General features: G+C 39.5%; 1 long non-coding RNA gene and 1 pseudogene across 1 annotated transcript; both read left to right on the forward strand.

Moving 5' to 3' along the window:
• Window positions 1-8,449, forward strand: part of LOC115726751 — a 45,668-nt pseudogene extending 37,219 nt beyond the window's left edge.
• Window positions 1,985-7,046, forward strand: LOC125315939. The gene is made up of 3 exons (XR_007199250.1): window positions 1,985-1,996; window positions 5,792-5,800; window positions 6,640-7,046. It is a non-coding gene; the product is annotated as an uncharacterized LOC125315939 (long non-coding RNA).
• Window positions 8,450-15,826: the final 7,377 nt, after the last annotated feature.

Genomic DNA, 15,826 nt, shown 5'->3' on the forward strand with positions numbered 1-15,826 from the left:
GCATCCAGCATCTGCATCGTCCCCCACTCCCAAACACCATATTCTTCTCAAGTCGAGCCCTTCCTTTCTCTTCAGGTTTTGTTCTTTGATCTCTTGACACTCATTCCGTCTGTTCTTTGATATACTTTGTGTATTACCATGTTCTTTTCCTTTTGTTTTCCTCTTTTTTTCATTTGGTTTGGGGGGGGTGGTGGGGTGGGTGTGGGGTGTGGGTTGTGTGTGGTGTTTGTGGTGTTCAGAAAGTGTTGCCATGTTCTGTTCTGTTAGATCTGGGGGTTGGCAATGGTTTTCTTGTCTTCGTGGATTGATCTCTTTTTTAAGGATCCTCGATTATCATAGATTTGTTGCTTACTGAACTATGCATGTACATTCAAACATCACATGCCTTTCTGCAATTACAATTAGCTTGTACAAGAATGTTCAATTCTTTGGATTGGCTAATTTCCATCTGCACTTACTGCTAGCTCTGCCTTACCCCAGCTTCTAGATTGCCCTGAGAAATCTGGTCATCTGAATATTGTTGAGAGCATATTTGAATTTGCAGTCCACCCAAATGAGAAAACAATACATGTTCACAGCGAAAATTCTAAAAGTCTGTGAAAGTGGGAATTTGCAAACCATCATAAAGTGAATTATCATCAATTTTTTGCCGGATAATCACTGACGTGGTAGTCCAGTCACTGCTGGCCGTCTTATGTGCCACACCACAATGTCAGCTGGCTTTAGCAAAAATTGGCCGAAAGGACTAGATTGGAATTTCGTAGTATAGTTTAAGAATAAATTGATAAAATTAAAATGTTTAAGACTGAATTATCATCTATATAATAAGTCTAGGACTGATTAGACAACAACCTTCGTCTTGTTACAAGTGTAGAACTTGCTACCATGCGGAACTTGACTTCCTTCGGTAATACACGGAACAACTTTTGGACCCTCCAATAACTGTTCTCACATCAATAGATTCTCTCCGAAACTAAAACCCGCACTTCTGACTGCTACCGTTGTACATTTCATCTCTCGCCTAGACAAATGTCGTTCACTCTTACTACGTACAACCACCTTCTTTATGTGTTCACAAATGGTTTTGTCGCTCTCGCTAATACTTAGGAACAACACTAAAATGGGTATTACAAGCTTACAAAGAGATGAACTCAAAAATCTCCTAACAATTCTTAAATTCTCTTGTAGCCGTTATATCTATCTTATTAGAGATATTTATATATTTCTAATATTCTGTAATAATAATAATAATAATAATAATAATAATAATAATAATAATCTTGGCAAAAATCCTAAAAACACCTACATGACCTTGTTTCCATGTAGGCCGTCAATCTGATTTTCTGTGAGTGCAGGTTTTGATCATATCGTCTCACCAATCTTATGAGAGAATTAGTCCATCAAGTTATGCATAACTAATCTTGGAAAATTACATTTCATTGCTATGAGCGAGGCTTTGTTTCAGGAACTCCAATAATCATTAAATCTATCTATGGAGAGCCCCGTTAACAAAATCTGACTGTTTTGCATAGCCTAGTTTGGTTCTACACCTTTCCCTTAGCAGCTTTCCTGACTTAGTAAAATCTTACTCACATACATGTAGAATCTGAACCTAGCTTCTGCGTGGTTTAAACATGAACCTTTGCAGTCTTTAAATTCTTGGGTTAAATTCTCTGATTATCAAAATCCTTAGTTGGATAAAAAGTCAAAGAGATGGTAGCATAACTGTAGTAAATCTCAAACTTAAGGGCCGATCATTACTTAAAAAAGTCCTCAACTTATTGCAATTATAGCAATTTAGCCATAATTCTTTTTTTCATAATCAGTCCTAAACCTTTTGTGTTTTTGTCAATTCAACCTATTTGACCAACCGGCGCTGATGTGGATAGTTTTGATAATATTTTAATATTTTTTGAATTTTTCAATTTAATTTATTTTTAAAATTTTTTTTCTTTTTCTTTCTTTTATTTTTTTTTATTTCCACTAGCCGACGAGAGTCACCAGAGCTCGCCAGCCACTATGCAAGGACGGCGAGGGCTTCGCGGCTTTGCCCAAAGCTGGGTGAGGGCAGCCTCAACAGCCTCAATGAAATATCTCACTGTTAGAAATAACTTTCCTTCCGCAATTTTGCGCAAGTATTCTAAAATCACAAACTTCCTCTTATAATGCTATATAAAACTTTATGGGACCTCTAGAACTATAATAAAAGTTGAAATAATTAGATGTATGCATTGTATAATGTTTAGATGATATAGTGTCTCCTAACACAACCCCTTTCCCTTGCAATAACTACATCACTTGTATAGGTTAGGCTCGATGGACGAAGGGCCATCTATAGAAGAGGGGGACGTTGGCAGGAAGAACTCGAGCAAGGAGGAGGTCAAGAAGGGCGAAGGAGGAGCTTTGGGGGAAGTGTTAGGGGAATTGAAGAAGAAAGAAGAAATCTGGAAGAGTCGACGAGAGAGAGTGGATAAGGCATTGGCGAATCCGCGAATCGCAGCACGACAAGATCAAACAGAAGTAGATACACCTTTTCGAAGTTTGGTACGTGTCATCATGAATGCCGATGTCGAAGAGTTCATTTCGGAGATCGAAGAACTTGCGGTTCAAACCAATCCAACTGCCATTTTCAATTTCAAGGATCCCTCAGGCCGTTCACTGCTCCACATTGCAGCAGGCTCTAATAAGGTCGACATCCTAGAACTCCTGCTTCATTATGTTCCTGACCTCATAGCCGCCCAAGATGTTTGGGGAGATACCCCCCTCCACGTCGCCGTTAAGGCCAGGGGATATGGAGCTGCTATATTTTTGATTCGATGAGCAACAATGCCCCACGTCAAGGTCAAGTACGAGGTCCTGAGGATGGGGAACAAACAAGGAAACACCGCTTTGCACGAGGCCGTGCTTAATCAGCGCTTCCGCTTGGTACTTGATTTGTTGACAGAAGATTTGGAGCCGGTGTACTGGAAGAATACGGATAATAAATCTCCCTTGTACCTGGCCCTCGACGCCGGCAGCTCCCTGAGACATACCATGTTTTTTAAGTACTCACTCAAGCCATGCAAATTACAAGGCTTGTCACCCGTTCATGGCGCCATTTTGCGTTCGGACTATGGTACGTACCTAAATCTACTTATAGGGAATTACTAATGTGAAGACTGACCTCATTTTAAGTCAGCACAGCAACATTCTGCGCTTATCCAGAACCGTTAGGGTCTATATATAGAATTCCAAATCCCCCTTATTAAAGTAGTTGGATACCCATGGGAACTCACAACCAGCCATATAACTCTTTTAGTAAACTAATTGTCTCACATGAGGACATAATGATAATAATCATGAATCTAACAATCACAAATGGAGAAAGACAAGCTAGAAATGATGATTTTTGACCATAGGGTTAGATTGAAATTAATCTTGTTTTAGGTTTCACCAAATTATATCTTTAGTTTTGGAATAGATAAAAACTCAGTTTGGTACCTGATTTGCCATGTTCTATTTCGTAACAGAGTAAAATATTTGCATCAATTATCTAGAGAATGACATGGATGGTCCTTTAATTTTTCTTCAATTGTCAATGTAGTATACCTATACTATATATTTATTTAATCTAATCCTTCAACTTTGCAAAAGCCACTCTATATATTCCTTCCATTAAATGACATGGGGGTGTGTGGTGTTTGTGGTGTTCAGAAAGTGTTACCATGTTCTGTTCTGTTAGATCTGGGGGTTGGCAATGGTTTTCTTGTCTTCGTGGATTGATCTCTTTTAAGGATCCTCGATTATCATAGATTTGTTGCTTACTGAACTATGCATGTACATTCAAACATCACATGCCTTTCTGCAATTACAATTAGCTTGTACAAGAATGTTCAATTCTTTGGATTGGCTAATTTCCATCTGCACTTACTGCTAGCTCTGCCTTACCCCAGCTTCTAGATTGCCCTGAGAAATCTGCACTCTATATATTCCTTCCATTAAAAAGTTCTAACACCATTAGTGACCATAATTTCTATCAACTTGACGTCATTAGATTTGTTATGTCTACATCCATGTAGTTTACATGTGGCTTACCTATTTTAGCCCAGAGGGAAAATGATGTTAACAGTTTACATCATTACTTTGCAAGGTAAACGATGACGTAGTAATTCGAGTCAGAAAAATGCTTTTGACGTGATGATACGCTTGACAGAAAGACTGCATCGATATGATCTTTGAAAAATTGAATGAATAGATTGAATAACCAATCGCATTGAGCATTAAAGAAAAACTTAAGGATCATTATCATAAATTTGGTAAGATTATTGAATAAAAGTCGGGCATATTATGTGGGGTCACATATCTTTTACGAATTATCCGTTAACCCACAAATGAACAAATGCACATATAAATAATTCACCACAACAACTAATTATGGCTTTTAAGGTTATTCGAATTCAAATATTATATAGTTTCTTTTTGGCTATGTTGATAACATACCCCAAGTAAGGCAAGTTCATAATAATCTTGCAGTCTCTTTACCCATGTAATTATCAATTCACATGATCGAATCGCATTTTTGGGGGAAAAGTACACTAGAAGTGCCATAACTTGTGTACGGCGTTCACTTGAGTGCCATAACTTTCAAAAAGTTCACTTAAGTGCCATAACTTTCAAAAATCGTTCACTTGAGTATTACATCGAAGCAAAATCGTTCACTTGAGTGCTACAGTAACTTTTCCGGCGTGCCACGTCAGCTTTCCGGCGTCTACAGTAACTTTCCCGGCGTCTACAGTAACTTTCCCGGCTGCCACGTCAACATGGCACTTAAGTAAACGATTTTTAAAAGTTATGGCACTTAAGTGAACGTTTTGAAAGTTATGGCACTCAAGTGAACGCCGTAGAAAAGTTATGGCACTTCTAGTGTACTTTTCCCCATTTTTGGACATACATTAGCAATCCCAATGAAAAAATACATAGTATATCCTCAAACATACTAAATCACCAAATAAATTGTTATTACTTCAATGTAAATAGAACTTAAAAATTCGTTAGGTGCAGACTATTTCTATAGAATGTGAGTGAATTCTCACTTTTCCATATGCAGATTGGGACATGAACTCGTATGTTTGTTTGACAATGAGGTTATCACATATCAAACGAAACTTAAAAGATCAAGGGTGAGAACGTACAAAGGGAATTGTAAGGCACGGGATTTATGAATTAAGTAGATGTTAAACTTTAACAAATTAATTCTTGTTTGGATAAATTCATCGATCTACGCAATATGTCCACAATAAATAATACATCAGAGGTAAAAACATTTTATAGCGTTTTGGGGAGAAAGAAGGAAGAGATCCCTTAGAAATGATGGATCATCTCCTGGCGTCATATATTAGGAACATTAGTTATTAACAAAATATCGATACAATAGGAACATTGAACTAACCAAGACATCATTTGAGAGAAATAATAAAGTGACGACCAGGCTCCTCATAAGAATTTGCTGTCTGGTTGATTAATATGAAGCTGGACATACAGAAATTTTATCAAATTTTCAATTACTTCATATTATATTACCTCAAGAAATTTTGAATGTGCAAATTTTTAAATCCATTAAATGCACTATATATGTGACGATTAAATATTTATTGGATGGTGGTATCACATGTATTAAGTTGGGTCAATCGTGTCCCATTCAACTTTAATGTACTTTTATTTTTATTTAGAAGTATTTTGAAGAGATGAAATAGTTGATACCACTAATTTTTTCGTTCTGATAACTTTTAAAACAACAATTGGATCCCAATAGTACTCAAAAGTCCAACTCGCAAGATAATATGGATGGATAATCCCTCAACTATTTAAATGCTTAAACACAAACAAGAATGATTAAAAAAACATTGAGCCTTATAGTAAACTTAATTTTAATGTGATTCTCGTCACTTTATCTTCTTCGTTTTTGCTCAAAAGTTTTGCTATATACGTAATTTCTCAACCGAGCATGTTAGGTGTGATAGACTTTTCATTCTAAAGAGGGTGGAAGAATTTCAATGGGGATCTTGGTACGGTGCCATGGAGTCTATTGCGAAGTTCTTGACAAAAGAATCAATTTGATCGATACATGCTGGAATTTGACGAACATAATAGGAAAAGTTTAATTTCCTTTTCTTGATCTTGCCCCAGCAATTCAAATGGTGTTTCCTTTGTTTTCCTATAACATTATACTCAATAGATACTTCATGACATGGAGATGCCAAATAAATTGCCATGTCATTTAGTAAGAGGTTTATAGTAAAATCTTAGTACATGTCCATCTCGCATTGCTTTGCATGAAAATGATCTGATATTATTTCAATGTCCCACTAAAACACATAAACGGGAGCCTTTCGAAATTGATCGAGAGTCTCACGGTTCGTGTTTCATCATGCTAGAGAATGAAAGTCACAATGCTTTGAGTTCAGCATTGCAATCTGGTCCAATTTCGGCGTCCTTCAATCCTTGTAGTGATTAAGTTTGCGTCGAAGATGTACTTATCCCAAAATGGGTTAGAATATACCCAACCAAAAACCAAGCCCCAACCACCGTGAAATGCTAATGCGGATGTGGTCCCTAATTTGGAGCTCCTAATCCCAGGTTTAGTCACCAAGATACTGGAAGAGAACAGGGAGCTATTCGCAATGACCGACTCCAGAGGCGGTAATGTATTCCATTTAGCAGCTCACACGAATCAGTCCCAAGTATTCGAACTCTTACGGCCAGAAACTGAATATTTGGCCCGACAAAAGGATGGGAATGGGGATATTCCCATTCATATTGCGAGCAAGATGGGTCATGTTGAACTAATCAAGAAGCTACATCCGGTATCTCCTTTGCAAAACGAGAGAGGACAAACTGTTCTTCATGTCGCAGCAAAATATGGGAGAGCTTCAACAGTAAGATATATACTCGGACATCTTGAGCTGGGGAAGCTGATAAATAAAAGAGATACTGGTGGAAATACGGCTTTGCACTTGGCCGCTATGCATTCACAACCCGCTGCTTTGATTCATCTTCTGCTGGATGAAAGAATCAAGCCCTTCCCTCTCAACCGCAATAATTTGACTGCTATTGACATTGCTCTAAACCGAGTCCGAAAGGAGCCTACGTTTCGGAAGGTAAGTAACATGGACAGCCATTGTTTTGTCAATCAACTTACTGGAAATTTCATAAGCTAATACGATAGTTAAGCGCAGATCATGAATTCAAGTCATCATGTCTCCTAGCCAAGTATTGATCAGTTTTTCAGAATAACCGAGACTCCTCTGAGATTTAATGCTGGACAAGTCTCTATTCAGTTACAATAGCAGCTAGTTAAAGGTTGTGGCCATGATTATGTCCGCCGTTAGAAACAAGTGAAATATCTCTGACAAATGCAGAGATAAATTGTCATATATCTCGATTAATAGGCCCTATAATTACACGGTCGTGTATAAAAGGCGGGGTTGTCGATGTTGCATCCTTTTTTTTTCCCCCTTAGGGGTCAATGTGGCAAATTTTACCACTCTAAATGCGGCATAATCTCGCAACATTATCATAAAGTCAACCTATGACCCCGATATCTTCTTATTCATGACTCTCTTCTCATTTAAAAGGAACGGGTACTCTAGTGTTAATTCTTCAAGAAGAGCAGACACTGCATCTGTAGATCTAATAATACCATTATAAATGAGTACTCACAGAGTTCATTCCCCTTATCGATATGGTAACAATTTGTTCTTTTGTCCTTTTTATGTGGTTCCGATTTCAGCTATTGGCATTCACGGTGTTGGAATCCGCGTCAGCTGTAAGCAAAGACTTAATCCTACAAAAGCCCGAAGCTCGAGATAAAGAGCTTCCAAGATTCGGTCTGCACATGAACCTGACGAAGGAGGTGATCAATTCCCGTCTGCTGGTGGCAGCGCTTGTGGCCACTGTGACTTTCACAGCTGGTTTCGCAGTTCCTGGAGGATTTAACGGGGCAGAAAGGGCATCCAAAGATGACTTGGGCATGGCTGTGATGCTGGACAAGAGATTGTTCCAGGCCTTCACGATTTGCAACACCATCGCCATGTTCTGCTCAATGATCGCGGTCGTCAGCCTCATGGTGGCGCAGCAAAGCGACTTCCACAAGGCGATAAAAGCATTTCAGCACACAATATTGCCGCTAGCAATTGCACTCCCAGCGATGTCCGGCGCCTTCTTAACTGGTGTCACGTTGACCGTTGGCAAACTCCCTTGGCTTGCTCACACCATATTTTGTTTGGGATTCGTTTGCCTCCTCGTTATCTCGGGTGCTACATTGTTAGAGTACCCTTACTTCTATCGGGGCCACTGTCGTCTTATCCGTCTTCTGACATCTCGGTTCGTTCTCGCTTACATCTATCTTTGGGGAGTTGAGATTGACATTTCGGGTGACTGGGAAGACGATGGCAAGCAGGAACTCCATTAATCGGCCTCCGGATAGTGCTGGTCAATCGAATGACTAATGACTCGACAACACCAAAATGGGGAGACGCCACATCATCTCAATCACTAGTTTCAATTGATCATTTGATCTCATCTATGATTTGCAGAAACAAGTATACATTTCCCTCGATGAATTGGGCTCATTGTACGATTGCCTTCCTGTTGCATGAAATAAGTGGTAACCATTGAAGCATTTGAATTAAACAACGTATTCTGCTAATGGTTTAAACTTTTATAACAGTTGAATGTGTCTCATAAAGTATTATATGACGTTAGAGTAAGTGTTGACGCTTAAATTTTGTCTAACCATTTAAGATCAATTGCATGAAAAATTAGGGACCGACACCCCCGACCCTAAACAAAAAATATTTAAACCATTTTCATATAGTTTTAAGTGCATATAGGTTAGTTTAATTTTTCACATTGCATTAATCTGCATTGCAATTGGACCGGCGGCAGAAACAGACCTGAAATTGAAATGCGAAGGGGATAAGAACCCATTGAAAATTTCGGCCGAGGCATAGTGGAGGTAGAGCCAAAATTTATAAAGATAATGGGCCTTAATTGGCTTAATTCGTGCTTAATTCAGCCTATTAATAGCCCAATTAGGGAAAAGCCTTCAATCAAAACTTATTAATTAGAAAAATGACTTAAATTGAGCCCACAAGAGAGCAGAGGGGCAAGGAATTTCGGCCAGCCATGATGAAGAGGCTGGCTTGGCAGCTGGCTAAATTCCACAGATGAGACAAAGCCAATTCGACGCAATTTGGCCCTTCAGTGATTTAAATGGAACGATATTAAAAGTTCGAGTCAATTTTGCAAACAATAAAAACTCGAGGCCCCTGACCTAAACTTCATCACCTATATAAACAACGTTATTCCTCAATGTTGGGCGTGGGCGAAAATTATTCAGAGCTACACGTGAGAAACAAGAGAGAGAGAGATTTGTTCCCGACTGAGACCTCCACCGTCGCCCTGCTGCTGTCGCCGCCGCCGCCACTTCCACCCAACCCCCTTCGCCTGCGGAAATTGGACCGGTCCCGTGATGCCACAGAATCCTGAAGCCCCCTCTCACCGTTGCCGCTGCTGTTGACCCGACGCTAATTGCGACGATGCCAATTGCGACGACGCCAATCGCAACAATGCCAATCGAGACCTCCCTGGCATCGTCCCGACCCTAACGCCAACCCGCTGGGCCGTGACAAGCAGTCACACGACGAAGGCGCAGCTGCCCAACACCAATCCTGCCAAGCCGCGATGGACAACCACCGACGAGGACACTGCCATCTCGATGCCACGACCTTCTTCGATGTCAACCTTGACGCTGCCATCCCGGCACTCGGTCCTGCCGCTAATAATTGCACTCGTGGCAATGCCCATCGCTTTCTTAACTAATGTCACCTTGACCGTCGGCAAACTCCACTGGCTTGCTAACACCATATTTTATCTGGGACTCGATTTCCTCCTAATTATCTCAGATGCTTCATTGATGGAGTACCCTCCCCCTTGCTTCACAGTCATCATCGTCCGATTCGTCGTTTGATAATGGGGCTTGTTCGCTCTTACATTTATTTATGGAGAGTTAAAAGACGTAGCTGGCTTTTGGATGACTTGGAAAGGGACGGAACAACGAGCCAGAACTTCGGCTAGTCGGCCTCTAGATGGCGCTGGTGAACGCATGACTGACAACTCGGCGACAACAAAATGTGGGAACGTGCCACATACTCCCAGTAACCAATTTCAGTCGATTCTTCGGTTTTAGCTGGTTTAAGTGAACATATATTTGCCACGTTGTATTTCCTACGTTCTACAGTTGCTTTATTTTAGTGGCGATTGTCAATGTAATTAAATAAAACGCTGTCCGTACCGAATAGCTTAGTTTTTTTTAATAATTGGAAGTAACCCCACCGAATTTCACATGATATCAGAGGAACAAATTCTAAATTCAAACCTTTCGAGGCCCTATTTGCCTCCTCGGTTATTTATTCTCCTATTTTAGTTTTAGAGCAAAGCGCAACCTATCCTTAAAACGGAGTATTGAAGCACTTGAGTTAAATCACGTGTTTGTCTAATAGTTTAATTTCTTAGAGATTCCGCAAAATTTCACGGTCTTATGTTCTAACGCTGTGTTTCTTCATTTATTTTCCACCTAATTTGGAAGAGTGAGACTTATTGTTGGGTGCAGCGGGCATTATCCATCGCCAGCTACCAAAAGGAGTAAATGTTACGGTAGGGTGGAACACAGCATTCATAGTCTATTAATTAAAAATGGTACGACGTTACCATTCAGCATTCACTTTAATTATTGCTATATTATATTTTTAGTAGTTCTGGAGCAGCTTGTTGAATGTCTAATGTCTTCTCATAATATATATCCAACATAGCTCCGAATTGCAGAGATAATTCTTTCCCAGCAAAGATGAAAACATAGGATTCATAAGCATGCCAGAGAAGCAGAAGTCGCTGCACTCATACGAAGACTTATGCTTTTGGTCATTGACCAAAAAAATTATTGACTTAGATGACATACCATGAGGGCTTTAATTTCTATTCTTTAGAAGATGAAATGGTGTGTTTATTTCACACAAAATGAATGATTTGAAAAATATTTTTCCCAAAAATGATCGCTTAGATCGTTTGAAATGATTAATTAATGAATTTTTGTTATCGACAAAAATTTATATCTAAATACTTTCGTGTATCGTAATAATATTTTTTAAATTATCTACTTTTTGAAAAAATAAATTCACCAAAAGTGAGTATTAAGAAGTCTCCGTTCACCCCAATATGTCTCTCACTCTCTCTCATAGCTATCGTTAGCGGTGTTAACGGGCCGGGTCTCACATAGGCCCGACCTAGCCCGAAACCATACAAAGCCAATCTCGGCCTGGCCCGGGCCGACCCGATACCCGAATCATATACGTCCAATAAATTCGGGTCGGGTCGAGTTAGGTCAGGTCCTTTTTTTTTTTTTTTAATCAAGCTTTTCAAGAAATGGACCATCTAACTGAGTTATTGAGAAATATATTTAAAAAGAAACTGAGTTGTTGAGAGATTTTCTTTTTAGGTTTACTATAATACTGGAAAGTGAAGAGACATGTCCTGAAGTCAATTTAGATTTGTTTAAAGTAATTTTCACTTTTAATTGTCATCATCACTCATATAGTCGATCAAATCGTATTCCATAAACCATGGAACAAACAAACAAACTTTAATCTAGAATGGCGTGGCTCCATGTACAATAATTTGCTAATGTCCCTTGTGATATCTCTTAGCTTCTAACCTAACTATCAATCATGCCCCTTCTTTTTTATTTAGTCGATTTAATATAGATTATGACATTACAAATGTTGTTGTCTTTTTTTTTTTTTTTCTGTCGCCAAGGTAAGTCCTATGGTGCTTAGAGAGTGGTGTTAAGAGGGCTTTTTTTGATAAACTGCTCAAGCTCGGACTTAAATTAACAGATTGTAAACTTTGGTCTAATTTCGAGTTGAGCTCGATTTTGGTTTTCGGAAGCACCCACGAGTATACAAATTGGACCACTCGATTCTCAAGCCTCTATCGAGCGGAGCACCTGCGAAGTCGAGTTTGAGCTAACGAGACGTTCGGGCCTATGTTAATTTAAGAAGCATTAAGCTCGAATAAAATACACGAGTAGCTCGTCCTCCTTATGTGACCGAGTATATGGATTACACGTCGTATTGCTTTTTATTTGTTACGACCGATTTGATGTTCATTTTATTTTATTTTTTATGTTTATTTTAGTTGCACGCTGAAAGGTATGGCTAAAATAATTTTAAATTTTAAATTTTTCGACCAAAAACATTAATTTAAATTTAGTCATAAAGAAGAATAGAAAAAAAATGCATTAAACACACAAAAAAAGAGGAAAAAAGCCCAATTCCATTTCGAGTCAAACTGTGGTCGACGTCTGACCAGAAGAAAAGAAATGTGGTCCACGTCAGCATGGAGAGAGCTCCTCGTGTGGGGCCCACAACTTCCCTTGCATCGTCCAGGAGCCCCGCGTGGGAAAGCCTGACCAGTGACAACCAAAATTGCCCGGCCCAAGGCTCCTATTTTTAGGGCCCCAATGGTACCGGCCCTTAGTGAAACAGTACCAAGGACCGGCCCGAAAATTTAGTCAGGTCGGGCCGGCTCGGCGCAAGCCTTTTTGATAGCCCTGGCTACTGCTACCATATCTACCATGTCCCCAACCCCATCTCCATCGTGAAATCGTCATCCACCACTGGCTTCAAGCTCAATGCAGCCGCATTTGCTACGCAACTTCTCTCTCATATGAGAAATTATTCAGTAGTTAGAGATGACCAGGTCAGCATCTCACGTGGCCTGCGTGACTCCATTAAAATATCGACACGTATCTAGGGAGTGACACGGAAGTGCATTTTCTCTCTCTCTCTCTCTCTCTCTCTCTCTCTCCCTCTCTCTCTCTTTCGTTTGGACACTGCACATTAATGAAAGGACACCGACACAAGCAACATTAAATGCCCCTCTTCCCTCTCTCCTCTTTTACATTTGAAAGATGAACTTGGAGCCCTCTTTTCCCTTACATCTTCTCTTCCGTTTCTCCATAGCTGCTCACCTCAAACCCTCTTTTCCTCCTCCTTCTTCGCCCTCGCCGCCTTCATTCCCGCCGCCTATTGGCCTCCCGCTTTACGGCTCTTGAGTTTTTTTTATTTATTTTTTTCTCCCAAATAGCTCGTTTTGGAACAGAAGCTCCGGGTCCAACCATGTCTTCGTTGCGTCCCAAGATTTCGGAGCTTGCTTCCACACCATGGAAATGATCGCCCCAAACAAACCAATATACTGAGCAATTAGCTGATGTGCGCAAGAACCCAACATGGATTGAGGTTGGTGACCGCTAAAGTTTCGATTTTTTTTCCTTTCCCTGTTTTTGCCTCGAGAGTCGTTAATGTTGATGCAACCTATATTTTTGTTTCCTGCAGAGTTGAGGGGTTTGAAGATATACGCACAAAAGCTTTGAGGTCCGGGTGCATCGGTTCGTCCCCACCGCCTCCCTCTCCCAAGAGCCACGCCGGTTGATTCGACCTCTAATTTGCCTCTGGCACGCTGTCTCCCTCTAGAGTCCCACCGGTCGCAAGCAACCTCGAGTCCAGTCCTCTCCTCTTCTCTTCGTGGCGCATCCTTCTCCTCTCTTTCCTCGGAGGATCCCTTAGCTTGCGATTTCGTGCTGGATCTATTGCTTCATTGTTGATTCTGTTGGAGCTCGTCGAGTCTTGAACCGTTTCTACTAAAGTGTTTACGCATTGACGTTGTTTTGCATTCACCGTATGCGTGCTTTGGACTGTTGGGTGTTAGTTTCATCTCAACCATTCCGTAGCATAAGTTGTTTATGCTAAAGTAGCGAATTTTTTTCAGTTAAATGGCATTTTCTATCAGATTCTTGTCTCTTTTTTTTTTTCAAGGCATTGTTCTAGTTCGGACTATAGCGACTTTAAAATATGGTTCTTTGAAAGTATGAATCAATTTGTTTAGCTATTTCGCTTCATACAAAGCTTCCTAGCCCTATTGTTTTATTAAGTGGATCTATTCAAGTTCTCTTTTTGCAAAAGGTCCGATTTCAATTATCTTGAGTTGTTGATTGGCCAAGATGATTTTAAAGTTGAAAGATCTAATTGATTATGAAAGAGCATCTACTTCGCAAGTAGATCTATTTTCAAAGCAGTGCAGGAAAGAATTTATCAATTTCAGCTTATGATCCCCATTTGAGAAGGTTAAAAGGTGCACCAAATACTCGGTTGAAGGACGCGTGAGAAGCAAAAGAAATGAAGATAGCAACAGGCCTTAATGGTGTTATATGACATCAACAAAAAGAAGAATTCTTAGTTCTTCTCTTTGCATGATGGGTCCGTGCTCAATTTTACCCATTAAAGAGCAGATTTGTAACAACTATTTATCTTTGGAAAAGCTCAATTCTGTAATACGTGCCCTCTTGTAACCAAGTAGCTTGCTAATTGCTAGCAACTTGACAATGTCAATTTTTGTGAATATTGAACTTATATATTGCTTTCTTTTTGGATAGTGTGCCGTTTCCACTCCATTTTGAGTGTTCTATATTTCATTATCCTTTGATAGAAACAATTACAATCGGATAGAAGTGGTACAGATGCACTGTCCCCATTCTTATGAGCATAGTCATGTTTTGATGGCCTGTGAACTTATCTCGTCAAGTGTTTCTTCGCCCGGCTCTCTTTTATTTCAAATCCTCTTATTGTTGTGTATTTCGAATGGGGACAGCAAATAAGGACTACCATCTATCATGCAGCTCGGTTAAATTGGTCGGAAAGAGAGGTAATTGGAGCAATTTTAGTTAGCCAAACAAAAGAACTTATTTTTCCTTGACACGAGCTCAACTCCAATTCCACTTCTTCGGAGAGTGGGAGAGAGTAGGTTCATTGAGGCACATTTAAACACACAATATACAATTGTAATAGAGAAATGAATATGGTAACATATTTTCATAAATCAAAATGGACGGCATCTTAGGCAAAAATTCTCTAAAACATATACAAAAGAAGAGAAAACTTAAAACCTGAAGTACCTTCCCAAGCAAAAAAAAAAAAAAAAAAGGCTTAGCAGAAATAATTTCTTCCATGGCTTAGCAGCGCAAACTTCCAATTCCAGTTCTACCACAAAAGAAAAAAACTACCAAGTTACAACATCCAAAACCCTATTCTTGAAGTCCTTGCTGCTTGAGACTTCACTTTGATCAACCCCAATAACAAGACAATAATTTTCTGAATCTTTCGTGTTTCCATTGGACTTCTCTTCATGTAGAACCTTTTGGGGAGATGAAGGAAGCATATTTAAAGGGCAACTATTTATGCCAAAAGTTCCTTGCGAAAACTAAATCCTTCAAAATTACATCATTATGTCTCAAAACAATCATAACGATTAAATATAAGCTGGTTTTTGTGTGCTTCCATGTCTCAAAACAATTACAACAATGAAGCATAAGATGGTGCTGCGTGCTGCCTTGGTGCAACTTCAATACCTACATCACCATCAACTCCATAAATCAGCAAATAATTTAGCAACCTCATCACTCACTCATAACATCAATGGTGCAAAGAGAAGGCAAAGGTAGGGGCATAGAGCAAACAACAAAACATAATCCCACATTGAAGTATTTGTACACAACGCATTTCTATATTCATAAGCTAAATGAACTGAAAAAAAGAAGAAGATGGAATCACTCTATTAAATTAAACAACCTATCATATCTTGGGCGAGATACTCATGCACATTAAGAGGCTTTTCTCTTTCACTTCTCCCCGATGCTCTTCATTCTAGTATTTGGTACACCTTTAGGTCTTCTTTG

The sequence above is a fragment of the Rhodamnia argentea genome, chromosome 7 (assembly GCF_020921035.1).
Source record: "Rhodamnia argentea isolate NSW1041297 chromosome 7, ASM2092103v1, whole genome shotgun sequence".
In the NCBI taxonomy this organism is placed as follows: Eukaryota; Viridiplantae; Streptophyta; class Magnoliopsida; order Myrtales; family Myrtaceae; genus Rhodamnia; species Rhodamnia argentea.